General features: G+C 45.5%; 1 long non-coding RNA gene across 1 annotated transcript; it reads right to left on the reverse strand.

Moving 5' to 3' along the window:
- Positions 1-16,294: 16,294 nt before the first annotated feature.
- Positions 16,295-18,263, reverse strand: LOC143793472 (uncharacterized). Its single transcript, XR_013220146.1, has 3 exons — positions 18,035-18,263; positions 16,509-16,573; positions 16,295-16,413 (listed from the first exon to the last, which is right to left on the reverse strand). It is a non-coding gene; the product is annotated as an uncharacterized LOC143793472 (long non-coding RNA).
- Between the last annotated feature and the right edge of the window lie 875 nt (positions 18,264-19,138).

Raw genomic sequence — 19,138 nt, forward strand, 5'->3', positions numbered from 1 at the left:
AGAGCTCGGAAGGGAAGGAGCGCCATTTGGAATGCAGACTTAAATGGATTGGTCTGCAGGCGTCACGTTGCATTTGCAGAGCCCCTGATGTACCCAAATAGTACAAACCCCCCACAAGTGACCCCATATTGGAAACTAGACCTCCCATGGAACTTATCTAGATGTGTTGTGAGAACTTTGAACCCCCAAGTGTTTCACTACAGTTTACAACGCAGAGCCGTGAAAATAAAACATATTTTTTTTCCCACAAAAATGATTTTTAGCCCCCCAAATTTTTATTTTCCCAAGGATAACAAGAGAACTTGGACCCCAGAAGTTGTTGTTCAATTTGTCCCTAGTACGCTGATACCCCATATGTTGGGGTAAACCCCTTTTTGGACGCACGGGAGAGCTCGGAAGGGAAGGAGCACTGTTTTACTTTTTCAACGCAGAATTGGCTGGAATTGAGATTGGACGCCATGTCGCGTTTGGAGAGCCCCTGATGTGCCTGAACAGTGGAAACTCCCCAATTCTACCTGAAACCCTACCCCTAACCGTTTACTGAACATTTTCTGACAGTCATAAGTGCCACGTATATAAGTGCCACGTATATAAGTGCCACGTATATAAGTGCCACGTATATAAGTGCCACGTATATAAGTGCCACGTATATAAGTGCCACGTATTTAAGTGCCACGTATTTAAGTGCCACGATATTTCAGTGCCACAATATTTCAGTGCCACGTATTTCAGTGCCACGTATTTCAGTGCCACGTATTTCAGTGCCACGTATTTCAGGCACTGAAAAATACGTGGCACGTAAATACTTCAGTGCCACGATATTTCAGTGCCACGATATTTCAGTGCCACGTATTTCAGTGCCACGTATTTCAGGCACTGAAAAATACGTGGCACGTAAATACGTGGCACGTAAATACGTGGCACTTAAATACGTGGCACTTAAATACGTGGCACTTAAATACGTGGCACTTAAATACGTGGCACTTATATACGTGGCCACTGAAATATCGTGGCACTTATATACGTATATACGTATATAAACGTATATTTCAGTGCCACGTATTTCAGTGCCACGTATTTCAGGTTAGGGGTAGGGTTAGGGTTTTTTGTTTTTTTCTTGTTTTCTTGTGTTTTTCTATAAAAACGCATGCGTTTTACCGCGTTTACATGCATTTTTTCACACATGCGGTTTTTTTAAAAAACGCATGCAGATAAAAACGCAAGTGTGAAACCAGACTAAAAGACGCTTTTTATAGCAAAAAAGTTTTTGCGTCTCCACATTTTGAGACCTATAATTTTTCCACATTTTGGTCCACAGAGTCATGTGAGGTCTTGTTTTTTGCGGGACGAGTTGACGTTTTTATTGGTAACATTTTCGGACACGTGACCATTTTTTATCACTTTTTATTCCGATTTTTGTGAGGCAGAATAACCAAAAACCAGCTATTCATGAATTTCTTTTGGGAGAGGCGTTTATACCGTTCTGCGCTTGGTAAAATTGATAAAGCAGTTTTATTCGTCGGGTCAGTACGATTACAGCGATACCTCATTTATATCATTTTTTTATGTTTTGACGCTTTTATACGATTAAAAACTATTTTATAGAAAAAATAATTATTTTGGCATCGCTTTATTCTGAGGACTATAACTTTTTTATTTTTTTGCTGATGATGCTGTATGGCGGCTCGTTTTTTGCGGGACAAGATGACGTTTTCAGCGGTAACATGGTTATTTATATCCGTCTTTTTGATCGCGTGTTATTCCACTTTTTGTTCGGTGGTATGGTAATAAAGCGTTGTTTTTTGCCTCGTTTTTTTTTTTTTTTTCTTACGGTGTTTACTGAAGGGGTTAACTAGTGGGCCAGTTTTATAGGTTGGGTCGTTACGGACGCGGCGATACTAAATATGTGTACTTTTATTGTTTTTGTTTGTTTTTTTAGATAAAGAAATGTATTTATGGGAATAATATTTTTTTTTATTATTATTATTTATTTAGGAATTATTATTTTTTTTTTTTACACATGTGGAAATTTTTTTTTTTACTTTTTTACTTTGTCCCAGGGGGGGACATCACAGATCGCAGATCTGATAGTGTGCACAGCACTCTATCAGATCTGCGATCATACTTTCATCGGAGCAGGCTGCAGCTTTCATCTGCAGCCTGCTCCGACCCGGAAGTGCTCCCTGCAGGACCCGGATACAGCCCCTCGGCCATTTTGGATCCGGGGCCTGCAGGGAGAAGACGTTCGGTACGAGGTGAGTACATCACCTTGTACCGATCGTCTCAGGGAAGCCCGCAGGGAGCCCCCTCCCTGCGCGATGCTTCCCTGTACCGCCGGTACACCGCGATCATGTTTGATCGCGGTGTGCCGGGGGTTAATGTGCCGGGGGCGGTCCGTGACCGCTCCTGGCACATAGTGCCGGATGTCAGCTGCGATATGCAGCCGACACCCGGCCGCGATCGGCCGCGCTCCCCCCGTGAGCGCGGCCGATCGCGTATGACGTACTATACCAAAAGTAGAGTTTTGGCGTGCACTCAGTCAATAGAGGAGTGAGGTGCCGGTGTAAAGGGACAAACAGTCCCAGACGGTAAATAAAATCTAATTCACCGCACACTCGAAAATGAATTATGCGTAACGTGCAAATAACATGTGGATTTATTCTAAATCTGAGAGCATAACAGAATAAAGCAGCTCATGCGATTATATACAACGTTTCGGCTCCACCGGAGCCTTTATCACGTAATCGCTGTGAAACAAAGCAAACATATACACAGTCAATTATATACAAAAGAGATATAAGAGTAAATACAAATAATACTAAAAGGTAAAAAATCGTCCTAGTGTTAACAGAGTTTACAGTAGCGTCTAGCGGACACTAGCTATGCATAACGGCAACAGGAATATTAGAACCGTCACAGGGATAAATCGAATGGAGGATGTAGATGGACATTGAAACAGGTCTGGAACACTCCATGTAGGGGCCATCTAAGGTATATGACAGTTAGGAAAACATTGGTAGTAAAATAATAGTAATGATAGTAACAATAGTACTGGTATAAGGACGCCTCTCAAGACAAAATCAAAGAAAGACAGTGCATACAATCTCAAGTACAGGTAGACAATGTATAGTCGGTAATTACCTTATCTCAATAAGTGGAAAGCATGCGGAGGAATGAGAGGAAAAAGTTCCAGTGACACTGTGAATTTTAGCAGTAAGACATAGTTAGTATATGAATGGTAAGGAAAGACGTGCTACATAATTGAAGAGAAGGTACCTAGTTGTAATATATGCGTCTGTATGCTGCTGGTAGTGGCCAGGTGAGGTCACTCTGTAAATAGAGATGGAGATATGCATATGTATACAAAGAGAAGATAATCAGGGGATGGTAGCGGTAAGCCTAGTAGAGATTTACCTGCTGGTGTAGCTGGGGTAAGCGGTAAGCTCCCGCGCCTTGCTTGTATTCGGCGTGTGCAGTAGCTCCCAGTGGCCCTGTTATATACCGGACCGCATCACCGCACCGGAAGTGCGTGTGCGGACCGGATATGACGTATCGTTGTCGATATGTCCGTACTGCGCATGCGCCGGTGTCTCTGGTAACGCTAATGTTGTGTTACAATGTGCTGGGTGACATGGTCGTAGTGCGCAGGCGCTGGCGGCGCCGGACAGTGGGAAAGCACTATATGTCATACGAGGCTGCGTAGGAGGCAAATAAAGGAAGGGTGATATTGCCAAAGCTGGAGTATTATGGCGATGGCCTGGGAAGAGTGTTTATGTTGGAGGTTATGGTCATAACCAAAATGAAATATTATGGAGGGGAGAGCATTAAGGGGGAGAGAGAGGGGCAAACTCACCTAATGACACAGAGAATTAGCGGGTCTGTAAGGTAAAAGAGGAGAAAAGAAAATGATTAATCAATGCTCATGACAGCCAATCAATCTCCCTATTGAGCCCTTTGGGAGTAAGGGTATCTAATCTGTGTATCCAGAATGTTTCACGTGCTTTGAGTAGTTTAATATGGTCCCCCCCTCTTCTTGGGCGGGGGACATGCTCAATTACCTGGAATTTGAGTTGGGCCACCGTATGTCTAAGTCTAGCGAAATGGTCTGGAAGGGGAAGCCATGTCTTGCCACATCTAATTGTAGACTTGTGGCTGGCAATACGGTCTTTGATGTGTTGTGTGGTCTCCCCCACATAGAGGAGTCCACATGGGCATTTTACCAAGTAGACAACAAAATTCGAGTTGCATGTGAAAAAACCGCGTATTGGGTAGGTTCTGCCAGTTCTGGGATGGGTTATATTGTCTGTCTTAATGATATTAGAACAGGCTGCGCAGTTTAAGCACGGAAAAGTGCCATTGCGTCGTGTTGCCAGAAGTCTCTGCGTGTTGTTAGGGCGTGCGCTGCCCACATCTGCTCTGACCAACTTGTCTTTAATGTTGGAGGGTCTCTTCCTACACATCAGTGCTGGTTCATTGAAAGGGGGGATCCCGGGATAGGCTTTTTCAAGTAAAGGCCAATGCTTCTTGATGATCGAATATACTTTTGGCATGAGTGGGTGAAAGGTATGCACAAAAGGAATCCTCTCCCTTTTAATCACTCGAGGAGGGGGGGATGGAGGTGCTATGGAGCGTGCTTTCTCTTGATGGAGGAGTCCCGAGGGGTAACCTCTTGATCGAAATTTTTGTGCCATGTTGTCCAATCTGTCATTCAGGGTACTGAAGTCTGAGACAATACGTGTCACTCTGTCAAATTGTGATCGTGGTAGGCCATCTTTCATATTTCGTGGATGGCAGCTGGTGTAATGGAGGAGACTGTTGCAGTCTGTAGGTTTGCAGTAGATGTCCGTAGAGAGGCGTCCTTCTCTGTCCTTTAGAACCATGGTGTCCAGGAATGGTACGGACTCTGTACTATGATGGATGGTAAACTGGAGCTCTGAAAAAATGGAATTTAGGTAGGAATGAAAGGAACAAAGGTCGTCGTGGGTACCTGTCCAGATAAAAAATACATCATCAATGTAGCGATGATATCCCGAAACCTGTTGCAGAAACCAGTGGTTGTTGAATATGTAGGTAATCTCGAAGAAATTCATAAAAGCATTTGCGTAAGCCGGCGCAACGTTCGAGCCCATCGCGGTCCCGCACTTCTGGATGTAGAACGCGTCTTCAAATAGAAAATAGTTCTCATAGAGAACCAGATGGAGCAGGTCAAGGCAAAATTGAATGGCTTCCCCCGATAGGGAAGACTGGTGCAATAGATATTTGGTGGCCTCAATGCCTTTGGTGTGCTGAATTGAGGTGTAAAGGCTATTGACATCCATAGTGACAAGGATGCTGTCTGGTGGTATCGTGTCCAGTTGTTTGATAACCTTGAGGAAATGGCCTGTGTCAAGGAGGAAGGATTGCGTCAGTTTAACTAGTGGTGTCATGATCTTCTCTAAGAATAGGGAAAGGGGGGACAGAATCGAGTCCGTAGAGGCAACTATAGGTCTGCCTGGGGGATTTTGTAGTGATTTGTGGATTTTTGGTAAAATGTAAAAGACTGGTGTAACCGGGTGTGGATTAACCAGAAAAGTCGCTGTTTTTTTGTCAATGATGTGACGTATCAAATATGTGTCGACGACTCTACGGATTTTGTTGCTAATCATAGCAACCGGATCCCTCGGTATAACACCATAGGTGTTACTGTCAGACAGTTGTCGGGTTACTTCTTGCATGTATTGAGTACGGTTCATCACCACAATGGCTCCCCCTTTGTCTGCAGGTTTGAAAATAATCGACTTATTAGTATGTAAAGAGGAAAGAGCTTGTTTCTCAGTGAGAGATAGATTTGAGTGGATAGGGAACAGACCAAGTCGTTGTTGATGTGAAAGAGAGTCCACTTCCCGGTCTACCAGAGAGATAAAGGTTTCGGTAGCGTGGTACGTGCGTGGTGGACAGAAGTTACTGCGGTTGTGAAGGCCGAGAGTGGAAATAGACAATTCAGGTATCATATCATCACCCAACAAGGGTGTATCGTGACGGGTGGTGTTGGTATTGAGTCCAAAATGGGTTTTGAGTCTAACCGTACGATAAAATCGTTCAAGATCCTTTTTCAATTGACAAGAGTCCCAGGAGGGTGTCGGGCAAAAAGACAATCCTTTTTGCAGGACCATAAGTTCTGCAGGGGAAAGTAAATGGTCTGAGATATTGACCACTAGGTTTGGTGCCTCACCTGTGATCTGGTGGTCATACGTTCGCCGGGATCGCCTTGTCGGTCTCCTTGTTGTTGTCCTTGTCGGTCTCCTTGTTGATATCCCCCTCTGCGGTTTTTGGATAAAAAACGCTGTCGTCCGGACTGTGTTGAAGAGTCGCTCTCTGAGCTGTATGAGCCGTTTCTGTGTTGAAATCTTGGTCGGCGCCAGGTGGTGGTAGAAGAGCCGGTCCATTTATATACTTGGTTACTTGTGTAGTCGTCGGAGTCCCTCTGAAATTTTTGTCGCTTGCGTTCTTGCAGGACCTTCTGATGTTCGGCGAGGGCCTTGTCAGTTTTTGTTTTTAAGGCAGTCCACTCGGCCGAGGAAAGAGTGGTTGATAGTTGTAACTCTATGGACTGGATATTCTGTCTGGTCTCAGTGATAGCTTTCTGAAGGTGTTCTATGGTAAGTACTATGATGTCAAGAGAGCATTTATTAAGGATCTTCTTGAATTTCTCACAATATTCTGGATTATCCGAGAATATGGTAGGCTGGAGGTTGCACCTAAGCCCCCTGGGAATTTTGTTTTGTCTATAGTATTCCGCTAGGGTAGTGCACTGGAGATCGTAAGAGATAAGCCTACGTCTCTCCTTCTCAAAATCCCTGGTCCTCAGTTCATGCACTGGGGTTTTAAGGAATTCATTAGAGCTTGTCACTTGGGACAATATGTTGGAGCTAGTGGTCAGGTCGTACGCAAAAGTGTCAGTAGACATTGGTATTTTGCGTTAAGAAGGACAGGACTGGTGCTTCCGTCAATATAGATAAGCTAAAGTAGAGTTTTGGCGTGCACTCAGTCAATAGAGGAGTGAGGTGCCGGTGTAAAGGGACAAACAGTCCCAGACGGTAAATAAAATCTAATTCACCGCACACTCGAAAATGAATTATGCGTAACGTGCAAATAACATGTGGATTTATTCTAAATCTGAGAGCATAACAGAATAAAGCAGCTCATGCGATTATATACAACGTTTCGGCTCCACCGGAGCCTTTATCACGTAATCGCTGTGAAACAAAGCAAACATATACACAGTCAATTATATACAAAAGAGATATAAGAGTAAATACAAATAATACTAAAAGGTAAAAAATCGTCCTAGTGTTAACAGAGTTTACAGTAGCGTCTAGCGGACACTAGCTATGCATAACGGCAACAGGAATATTAGAACCGTCACAGGGATAAATCGAATGGAGGATGTAGATGGACATTGAAACAGGTCTGGAACACTCCATGTAGGGGCCATCTAAGGTATATGACAGTTAGGAAAACATTGGTAGTAAAATAATAGTAATGATAGTAACAATAGTACTGGTATAAGGACGCCTCTCAAGACAAAATCAAAGAAAGACAGTGCATACAATCTCAAGTACAGGTAGACAATGTATAGTCGGTAATTACCTTATCTCAATAAGTGGAAAGCATGCGGAGGAATGAGAGGAAAAAGTTCCAGTGACACTGTGAATTTTAGCAGTAAGACATAGTTAGTATATGAATGGTAAGGAAAGACGTGCTACATAATTGAAGAGAAGGTACCTAGTTGTAATATATGCGTCTGTATGCTGCTGGTAGTGGCCAGGTGAGGTCACTCTGTAAATAGAGATGGAGATATGCATATGTATACAAAGAGAAGATAATCAGGGGATGGTAGCGGTAAGCCTAGTAGAGATTTACCTGCTGGTGTAGCTGGGGTAAGCGGCGCTCCCGCGCCTTGCTTGTATTCGGCGTGTGCAGTAGCTCCCAGTGGCCCTGTTATATACCGGACCGCATCACCGCACCGGAAGTGCGTGTGCGGACCGGATATGACGTATCGTTGTCGATATGTCCGTACTGCGCATGCGCCGGTGTCTCTGGTAACGCTAATGTTGTGTTACAATGTGCTGGGTGACATGGTCGTAGTGCGCAGGCGCTGGCGGCGCCGGACAGTGGGAAAGCACTATATGTCTCTTCCCAGGCCATCGCCATAATACTCCAGCTTTGGCAATATCACCCTTCCTTTATTTGCCTCCTACGCAGCCTCGTATGACATATAGTGCTTTCCCACTGTCCGGCGCCGCCAGCGCCTGCGCACTACGACCATGTCACCCAGCACATTGTAACACAACATTAGCGTTACCAGAGACACCGGCGCATGCGCAGTACGGACATATCGACAACGATACGTCATATCCGGTCCGCACACGCACTTCCGGTGCGGTGATGCGGTCCGGTATATAACAGGGCCACTGGGAGCTACTGCACACGCCGAATACAAGCAAGGCGCGGGAGCGCCGCTTACCCCAGCTACACCAGCAGGTAAATCTCTACTAGGCTTACCGCTACCATCCCCTGATTATCTTCTCTTTGTATACATATGCATATCTCCATCTCTATTTACAGAGTGACCTCACCTGGCCACTACCAGCAGCATACAGACGCATATATTACAACTAGGTACCTTCTCTTCAATTATGTAGCACGTCTTTCCTTACCATTCATATACTAACTATGTCTTACTGCTAAAATTCACAGTGTCACTGGAACTTTTTCCTCTCATTCCTCCGCATGCTTTCCACTTATTGAGATAAGGTAATTACCGACTATACATTGTCTACCTGTACTTGAGATTGTATGCACTGTCTTTCTTTGATTTTGTCTTGAGAGGCGTCCTTATACCAGTACTATTGTTACTATCATTACTATTATTTTACTACCAATGTTTTCCTAACTGTCATATACCTTAGATGGCCCCTACATGGAGTGTTCCAGACCTGTTTCAATGTCCATCTACATCCTCCATTCGATTTATCCCTGTGACGGTTCTAATATTCCTGTTGCCGTTATGCATAGCTAGTGTCCGCTAGACGCTACTGTAAACTCTGTTAACACTAGGACGATTTTTTACCTTTTAGTATTATTTGTATTTACTCTTATATCTCTTTTGTATATAATTGACTGTGTATATGTTTGCTTTGTTTCACAGCGATTACGTGATAAAGGCTCCGGTGGAGCCGAAACGTTGTATATAATCGCATGAGCTGCTTTATTCTGTTATGCTCTCAGATTTAGAATAAATCCACATGTTATTTGCACGTTACGCATAATTCATTTTCGAGTGTGCGGTGAATTCGATTTTATTTGACGTACTATACCGTCACCGGGAATTAAGGCCCACCCCACCTCGACGGTATAGTACGTCATATGGGATTAAGGGGTTAAACCTTTTTTCCTCCAGACGTAGAGGATGCCCCCTTGTCCCTGTCTCAGGTCTATGATTAAAAAGATCATCAGAAAGGTCTTTGTACTGTCCCCTCATATATTTATACATTAACATAAGATCACCCCTTAGCCTTCGTTTTTCCAAACTAAATAGCCCCAAGTGTAATAACCTATCTTGGTATTGCAGACCCCCCAGTCCTCTAATAACCTTGGTTGCTCTTCTCTGCACCCGCTCCAGTTCAGCTATGTCTTTCTTATACACCGGAGACCAGAACTGTGCACAGTATTCTAAGTGTGGTCGAACTAGTGACTTGTATAGAGGTAAAATTATGTTCTCCTCATGAGCATCTATGCCTCTTTTAATGCATCCCATTATTTTATTTGCCTTTGTAGCAGCTGCCTGACACTGGCCACTGAATATGAGTTTGTCATCCACCCATACACCCAGGTCTTTTTCATTGACGGTTTTGCCCAGAGTTTTAGAATTAAGCACATAGTTATACATCTTATTACTTCTACCCAAGTGCATGACCTTACATTTATCACCATTAAAGCTCATTTGCCATTTATCAGCTCAAGCTTCTAGTTTACATAAATCATCCTGTAAAATACAATTATCCTCCCCTGTATTGATTACCCTGCAGAGTTTAGTGTCATCTGCAAATATTGAAATTCTACTCTGAATGCCCCCTACAAGGTCATTAATAAATATGTTAAAAAGAAGAGGGCCCAATACTGACCCCTGTGGTACCCTGTTATGACCCCAATGGCAGAGGGTCTCAGAAATAAATACCAAGTCTGCAAACACAAAAAACCAGCTCATAGGGCAGTGGTAACTGGGCTGACCATATATCTAATCCTAGCACCACAAATAGCAGCAGCCGGGGAACGTGCCTACGTTGGTTCTAGACGTCTCGCGCCAGCCGGAGAACTAACTAACCCTAGAAGGGAAAAGATAGACCTTTCTTGCCTCCAGAGAAAAGACCCCAAAAGTTGGATACAAGCCCCCAACAAATAATAACGGTGAGGTAAGAAGAAAAGACAAACGTAAGAATGAACTAGGAATTTAGCAAAGAGAGGCCCACTGACTAATAGCAGAATATAGTAAGATGACTTATACGGTCAGCAAAAACCCTATCAAAATTTCCACGCTGGATATTCAAGAACCCCCAAACCGTCTAACGGCCGGGGGGAGAATACCAGCCCCCTAGAGCTTCCAGCAAAAACAGGAATCACATTTAGTACAAGCTGGACAAAAAATAAGAGCAATGCAAATAACCAAAAAACAAGGAAGCAGGACTTAGCTTAATTTTGCAAAAACCAGGACCAGCAGACAGGAGCAAACAGAAGGACTGATTACAACGATGCCAGGCACCAGACTGAGAATTCAGGAAGTTCATATAGCAACACCCCTGGACTAATGACCCAGGTGGGTGCCAAACTGAGGAAAGACAATCCCAGAGTCATATCACTAGTGACCACAAGAGGGAGCCAAAAAAGTCTAATTCACAACAGTACCCCCCCTTTAAAGAGGGGTCACCGAACCCTCACCAAGACCACCAGGGCGATCAGGATGAGCAGCGTGAAAGGCACGAACTAAATCGGCCGCATGCACATCAGAGGCAACCACCCAGGAATTATCCTCCTGACCATAGCCCTTCCACTTGACCAGATACTGAAGCCTCCGCCTGGAGAGACGAGAATCCAAGATCTTCTCCACCACGTATTCCAACTCGCCCTCAACCAACACCGGAGCAGGAGGCTCAACAGAAGGAACCACAGGTACAACGTACCGCCGCAACAAAGACCTATGGAACACGTTGTGAATGGCAAACGACACCGGAAGATCCAAGCGAAAGGACACAGGATTAAGGATTTCCAATATCTTGTAAGGACCGATGAAGCGAGGCTTAAATTTAGGAGAGGAAACCTTCATAGGAACAAATCGAGAAGACAGCCATACCAAATCCCCAACACGAAGTCGGGGACCCACACCGTGGCGGCGGTTGGCAAAACGCTGAGCCTTCTCCTGTGACAACTTTAAGTTGTCCACCACATGACTCCAAATCTGCTGCAACCTATCCACCACAGAATCTACCCCAGGACAGTCAGAAGGCTCCACATGTCCCGAGGAAAAACGAGGATGGAAACCAGAGTTGCAGAAAAATGGCGAAACCAAAGTAGCGGAACTAGCCCGATTATTAAGGGCAAACTCAGCCAACAGCAAGAAGGTCACCCAATCATCCTGATCTGCAGAAACAAAAGACCTCAAATAAGCCTCCAGAGTCTGATTAGTTCGCTCCGTTTGTCCATTAGTCTGAGGATGAAAGGCAGACGAAAACGACAAATCAATGCCCATCTTAGCACAAAAGGATCGCCAGAATCTGGAAACAAACTGGGATCCTCTGTCAGACACGATATTCTCAGGAATGCCGTGTAAACGAACCACATTCTGAAAGAACAAAGGAACCAGATCAGAAGAGGAAGGCAGCTTGGGCAAAGATACCAAATGGACCATCTTGGAAAAGCGATCACATACCACCCAGATGACAGACATGCCCTGAGACACCGGAAGATCTGAAATGAAATCCATGGAAATGTGTGTCCAAGGCCTCTTCGGGACAGGCAAGGGCAAGAGCAACCCGCTGGCACGAGAACAGCAAGGCTTAGCTCGAGCACAAGTCCCACAGGACTGCACAAATGACCGCACATCCCGTGACAAGGAAGGCCACCAAAAGGACCTAGCCACCAAATCTCTGGTGCCAAAAATTCCCAGATGCCCTGCCAACACCGAGGAATGAACCTCGGAAATGACTCTGCTGGTCCACTTATCAGGAACAAACAGTCTGTCAGGTGGACAAGAGTCAGGTCTACCAGCCTGAAATCTCTGCAACACACGTCGCAAATCCGGAGAAATGGCTGACAAGATTACTCCCTCTTTAAGAATACCAACTGGTTCTGCGACTCCAGGAGAGTCAGGCACAAAGCTCCTTGAAAGAGCATCAGCCTTCACATTCTTTGAACCTGGTAAATACGAGACCACAAAGTCAAAACGGGAGAAAAACAATGACCAACGGGCCTGTCTAGGATTCAGGTGTTTAGCAGACTCGAGATACATCAGATTTTTGTGATCAGTCAAGACCACCACACGATGCTTAGCACCCTCGAGCCAATGACGCCACTCCTCAAATGCCCACTTCATGGCCAACAACTCCCGATTGCCAACATCATAATTCCGCTCAGCAGGCGAAAACTTCCTAGAGGAAAAGGCACATGGTCTCATTACAGAGCAACCAGGGCCTCTCTGCGACAAAACGGCCCCTGCCCCAATCTCAGAAGCATCCACTTCAACCTGAAAGGGAAGTGAGACATCAGGCTGGCACAAAACAGGCGCCGAAGTAAACCGGCGCTTCAACTCTTGGAAAGCTTCTACGGCTGCAGGAGCCCAGTTAGCAACATCAGAACCTTTCTTGGTCATATCCGTCAAAGGTTTAACAACGCTAGAAAAATTAGCGATAAAACGACGGTAGAAGTTAGCAAAACCCAAGAACTTCTGAAGACTCTTAACTGACGTGGGTTGAGTCCAATCATGAATAGCTCGGACCTTGACTGGGTCCATCTCCACCGCAGAAGGGGAAAAAATAAAACCCAAAAAGGGAACCTTCTGTACTCCAAAGAGACACTTTGAGCCCTTAACAAACAAAACATTCTCACGCAAAACCTGAAACACCATCCTGACCTGCTCTACATGCGAGTCCCAATCATCAGAAAAAAACAGAATATCATCCAGATAAACAATCATAAATCTATCCAGATACTTCCGGAAAATATCATGCATAAAGGACTGAAACACTGAAGGAGCATTAGAGAGCCCAAAAGGCATCACCAAGTACTCAAAATGAGCTTCGGGCGTATTAAATGCAGTTTTCCATTCATCTCCTTGCTTAATGCGCACAAGGTTGTACGCACCACGAAGATCTATCTTGGTGAACCACTTGGCACCTTTAATCCGGGCAAACAAGTCCGACAACAGAGGCAAAGGATACTGAAATTTAACAGTGATTTTATTCAGAAGCCGATAGTCAATACAAGGTCTCAAAGATCCGTCCTTCTTGGCCACAAAAAAGAATCCCGCACCAAGAGGGGAAGAGGATGGACGGATATGCCCCTTCTCCAGAGATTCCTTGATATACGAACGCATTGCGGTATGCTCAGGTACAGACAGATTAAATAATCTTCCCTTAGGAAATTTACTACCTGGAATCAAATCTATAGCGCAGTCACAGTCCCTATGAGGAGGAAGAGCACTGGACCTGGACTCGCTGAATACATCCTGGTAATCAGACAAATACACAGGAACTTCCGAAGGAGTAGAGGAAGCAATAGACACTGGCGGGGAATCACCATGAATTCCCTGACAGCCCCAACTTGACACAGACATTGCCTTCCAATCCAAGACTGGATTATGGGTCTGTAACCATGGCAGATCCAAAACGACCAAATCATGCATTTTATGCAGAACAAGAAAACGAATCACCTCCCGATGTTCAGGAGTCATGCACATGGTTACCTGTGTCCAAAACTGCGGTTTATTTTCCGCCAATGGCGTAGCATCAATACCTCTAAGAGGGATAGGATTTACCAATGGCTCAAGAACAAAAGCACAGCGCTTGGCAAATGACAGATCCATAAGACTCAGGGCAGCACCTGAATCCACAAACGCCATAACAGGGTAGGAAGACAATGAGCAAATTAAAGTCACAGACAAAATAAATTTAGGTTGCAAATTACCAATGGCGACAGGGCTAACAACCCTTGTTAGGCGTTTAGAGCATGCTGATATAACATGTGTAGAATCACCACAGTAAAAACACAACCCATTCTGACGTCTATGATTTTTCCGTTCATTTCTAGTCTGAATTCTATCACATTGCATTAAATCAGGTGTTTGTTCAGACAACACCACCAGAGGATTAGCAGTTTTGTGCTCCCGCAAACGCCGGTCAATTTGAATAGCCAGCGCCATGGAATCATTCAGACTTGTAGGAATGGAGAAACCCACCATCACATTCTTAATGGCTTCAGAAAGGCCATTTCTGAAATTTGCGGCCAGAGCACACTCATTCCACCGAGTAAGCACGGACCATTTCCGAAATTTTTGGCAATACACTTCAGCTTCATCCTGGCCCTGAGAAATAGCCAGCAAGGCTTTTTCTGCCTGAATTTCAAGATTGGGTTCCTCGTAAAGCAATCCGAGCGCCAGAAAAAACGCATCAATATTCGCCAATGACGGATCTCCTGGCGCTAGCGAGAAAGCCCAATCCTGAGGGTCGCCCCGCAAGAAAGAGATAACAATTTTAACTTGCTGAGCTGAGTCTCCAGACGAACGGGGTCTCAGAGATAGAAACAATTTACAATTATTCCTGAAATTCCTAAACTTAAATCGGTCTCCAGAGAACAGTTCAGGAATAGGTATTTTAGGTTCAGACATTGGACTACTGGTAACAAAATCTTGTATGCCCTGCACACGAGCAGCAAGCTGATCCACACTTGTAATCAAAGTCTGGACATTCATGTCTGCAGCAAGCTTAAGCCACTCAGAGGTAAAGGGGAGGAAGAAAGAGAGGAAAAAAAACAAAACAAAAAAAAACTCAGAATTTCCTTTCTTATTATCCCACTTCTGCAATGCATTAAACATTCAACTTTGGCCTGGCATACTGTTATGACCCCAATGGCAGAGGGTCTCAGAAATAAATACCAAGTCTGCAAACACAAAAAACCAGCTCATAGGGCAGTGGTAACTGGGCTGACCATATATCTAATCCTAGCACCACAAATAGCAGCAGCCGGGGAACGTGCCTACGTTGGTTCTAGACGTCTCGCGCCAGCCGGAGAACTAACTAACCCTAGAAGGGAAAAGATAGACCTTTCTTGCCTCCAGAGAAAAGACCCCAAAAGTTGGATACAAGCCCCCAACAAATAATAACGGTGAGGTAAGAAGAAAAGACAAACGTAAGAATGAACTAGGAATTTAGCAAAGAGAGGCCCACTGACTAATAGCAGAATATAGTAAGATGACTTATACGGTCAGCAAAAACCCTATCAAAATTTCCACGCTGGATATTCAAGAACCCCCGAACCGTCTAACGGCCCGGGGGGAGAATACCAGCCCCCTAGAGCTTCCAGCAAAAACAGGAATCACATTTAGTACAAGCTGGACAAAAAATAAGAGCAATGCAAATAACCAAAAAACAAGGAAGCAGGACTTAGCTTAATTTTGCAAAAACCAGGACCAGCAGACAGGAGCAAACAGAAGGACTGATTACAACGATGCCAGGCACCAGACTGAGAATTCAGGAAGTTCATATAGCAACACCCCTGGACTAACGACCCAGGTGGGTGCCAAACTGAGGAAAGACAATCCCAGAGTCATATCACTAGTGACCACAAGAGGGAGCCAAAAAAGTCTAATTCACAACAGTACCCCACTGCTAACCGCGACCCAGTCCGAGTGTGCTCCATTAATAACCACCCTTTGTTTCCTATCCCTGAGCCAGCTCTCAATCCACTTACACATATTTTCCCCTATCCCCATTATTCTCATTTTATGTAACAACCTTTTGTGTGGCACCATATCAAAAGCTTTTGAAAAGTCCATATACACTACATCCACTGGGCTCCCTTGGTCTAGTCCAGAACTTACCTCTTCATAGAAGCTGATCAAATTAGTCTGACATGAACGGTCCCTAGTGAATTGGCCCTTCGGGATTCCTCTCTTCAGATGATGGGGGTGAAAACTTGTAAAGTGCAGGAGGCTATTCGTAGCCGTAGGCTTCCGGTACAGCGTGGTCATAATTCTTGTCTCCCTTACACTGAGTTTCAGATCCAAAAATTCAATGTCCTTTTGCGAATATTGTGATGTCAATCGGATATTCCACGGATTGTCATTGAGTGTCTTGACAAACTCCTGTCACTCATCCAGGGTGCCTGTCCAGATAAATATAACATCATCAATGTACCGTAGCCATCTGATAACATGTTTTGAATATCCCTCTAGACCAGGGGTCCCCAACCTTTCTTACCTTGAGAGCCACATTCCGCTATGAAAGTTGGTCGAGAGCCACAATGCAGATAGTCATAGAAAAACCTAGAGAAGGCACAAATAATAACATGCAAATTTTCGCTTTCACTCTATCCTTATGGATTTTACATTATTGTTATGCAAATTGAACTCTAGTGCCTCCTATTGGAAGTAGCAATCTTAAAAGTCAATACCCTTTAACAGTCCCATAAGATGCTTCATATATTATTGGCCGCATATACTGCTCCATATGGAATTGGCCACAAATACTGCTCCATATGGAATTTGCCCCATATACTGCTCCATATGGAATTGGCCCCATATACTGCTCCATATGGAATTGGCTCCATATACTGCTCCATATGGAATTGGCCCCATAAGATGCTCCATATTAAATTGGCCCCATAAGATGTTCCATATTAAATTGGCCCCATAAGATGCTCCCTATATTACTGGCCCCATAGGATGCTCCCTATATTACTGGCCCCATAGGATGCTCCCTATATTACTGGCCCCATAGGATGCTCCCTATATTACTGGCTTCATAAGATGCTCCCTATATTACTGGCCCCATAGGATGCTCCCTGTATTACTGGCCCCATAGGATGCCCCCTATATTACTGGCCCCATAAGATGCTACCTATATTACTGGCCCCATAGGGTGCTCCCTATATTACTGGCCCCATAGGATGCTCCCTATATTACTGGCCACATAAGATGCTACCTATATCACTGGCCCCATAGGATCCTCCCTATATTACTGCTCCATATTTGGGCCCTCTGACCTGAACGTCACAGTCAGAGGATGGAAGACACTGCAGTGCTGGAACCGGGAGAGGTAAGTATCGCAAGTGCCGGGGCCCGGAGTAGGCGGGGGGTCCACTCACGGGGGCCGGCACCATAGCACGCCAGTGTCCCCGACGGCGAGTAGGCCCCCTGCCTGCTCAGGGCCCTGGCACTTGCCTGGGTGCTGACGCCCGCCCTTGGTGGGTATTACAGGCAGCGGGGCGGCTCCCTGGGGACTTTTTTTCTGTGATCGTCGGCGAGCCACATGTCAGGGGCAGGCAAGCCACATGTGGCTCGCGAGCTACGGGATGGGGACCCCTGCATTAGGCATCCAGTACAGAGCAGTATGGACATGTGTAAGTGGTCCACAACGTACAGATCTGGCACAGCTCCATGTACCAGGGTGCTGCAGATCAGCCCCATCCATTTCATTTGGAGCGGAGCTGCAGAGCCGAAGAATGACCTCTACACTGTATTCAGAGCTGGTCCCTGATGTGGAGCCCCCACTAATATCCCAACCTAAGGATATGGCACCACTGAGCAATAAGGAGACCTGTGGCCATGTAATAACAGTATAATATATAATCGCAGGTAGCTGTGGAAGGGCAGAAGCCGGCACCACACACACCATTGGTAGCTCTGTTGTAGCTGACATATGCCGTCACGTTGTGAGAGGTGTGAGGCAGCGGCCAGTGCCCAGGGTCCTAGTGCCCCGGGATAGTGCAGATCCTTGTGAGTTACCTCTTTTAAGAACTCTTCAAACTGCTCATCCAACTCCTCCTTAGACAGCCGGTGAGACATGGCTCCTCTATGCAGATATTACACTGCGGTCAGGAACAGCCCCACCATAAGACCAACCGAGAAGAAGTAGAGCGGGAAGCCTCACAGAAGAGGCCCGCGTCACTACACGTCAGGAACACCGGGCGAAACAACATGACCGGCGCGGGACAGGTAACCGGGACAACGCATCCCTGCCACTCGCGTTCCCGCCCACTGTAGTTGAGGAACATCCAATCGCTCATCTCCGCACAACCACCAATAGCAACACGGGCTTCCTGTAAGCAAGAAGAAGAGTGGGGAGAGGTGATTGGCTGGAAGCCATAGGCCTTGTGAGTGCCGGTTGGGTTAATGTCAAATGGAGCTTCTCCTGAGCGGCGAGACGTCACGTGAAGAGGCGGGGCCTTACAAATAGCGCTCCCGCGCCGCTGTACAGTCCCTAGGGACTTTTTTTCTGTGATAGTCGTTGAGCCACATGTCAGGGGCAGGCGAGCCACATGTGGCTCACGAGCTACGGGTTGGGGACCCCTGCTCTAGACAGTACACCCTGGTGGCCTCCCACCACCCTAAGAAAAGGTTGGCATACGCCGGGGCACACCGAGCCCCCATCGCTGTGCCCCTCACTTGCCTGTAGAAGACACGGTCAAAGACGAAGAAATTCTTGTCCAGTATAAACAGTAGAAGGTCCAATAAGAATGAATCATGTCCTCTATCCCCCGTTGTATTCTGGTACAAAAAGAATGATACGACTTGTATACCCAGTTCATGACTTATACACGTATAAAGTGACTCTACATTGAGAGTCAAAAGCCAAGTGTTGGGGGGAACCTCCAAATCTTGAAGCTGTGAAATAAGAAATGTTGAGTCTCTCACATATGACTTCAGGGTTAACACAAGAGGCTGAAGAAAAAAATCAATGTATATGCACGGTCGCTCAAGCAACCCTCCTATCCCCGACACAATAGGCCTACCTGGGGGGACCTGTAGCGACTTATGGACCTTTGGGAGCATGTAAAAGGTCGGAGTCCTGGGGTGGCGGTTTGTCAAGAATTCTTTCTCCCGTTTATT

The sequence above is a fragment of the Ranitomeya variabilis genome, chromosome 1, assembly GCF_051348905.1.
Source record: "Ranitomeya variabilis isolate aRanVar5 chromosome 1, aRanVar5.hap1, whole genome shotgun sequence".
NCBI lineage: Eukaryota > Metazoa > Chordata > Amphibia > Anura > Dendrobatidae > Ranitomeya > Ranitomeya variabilis.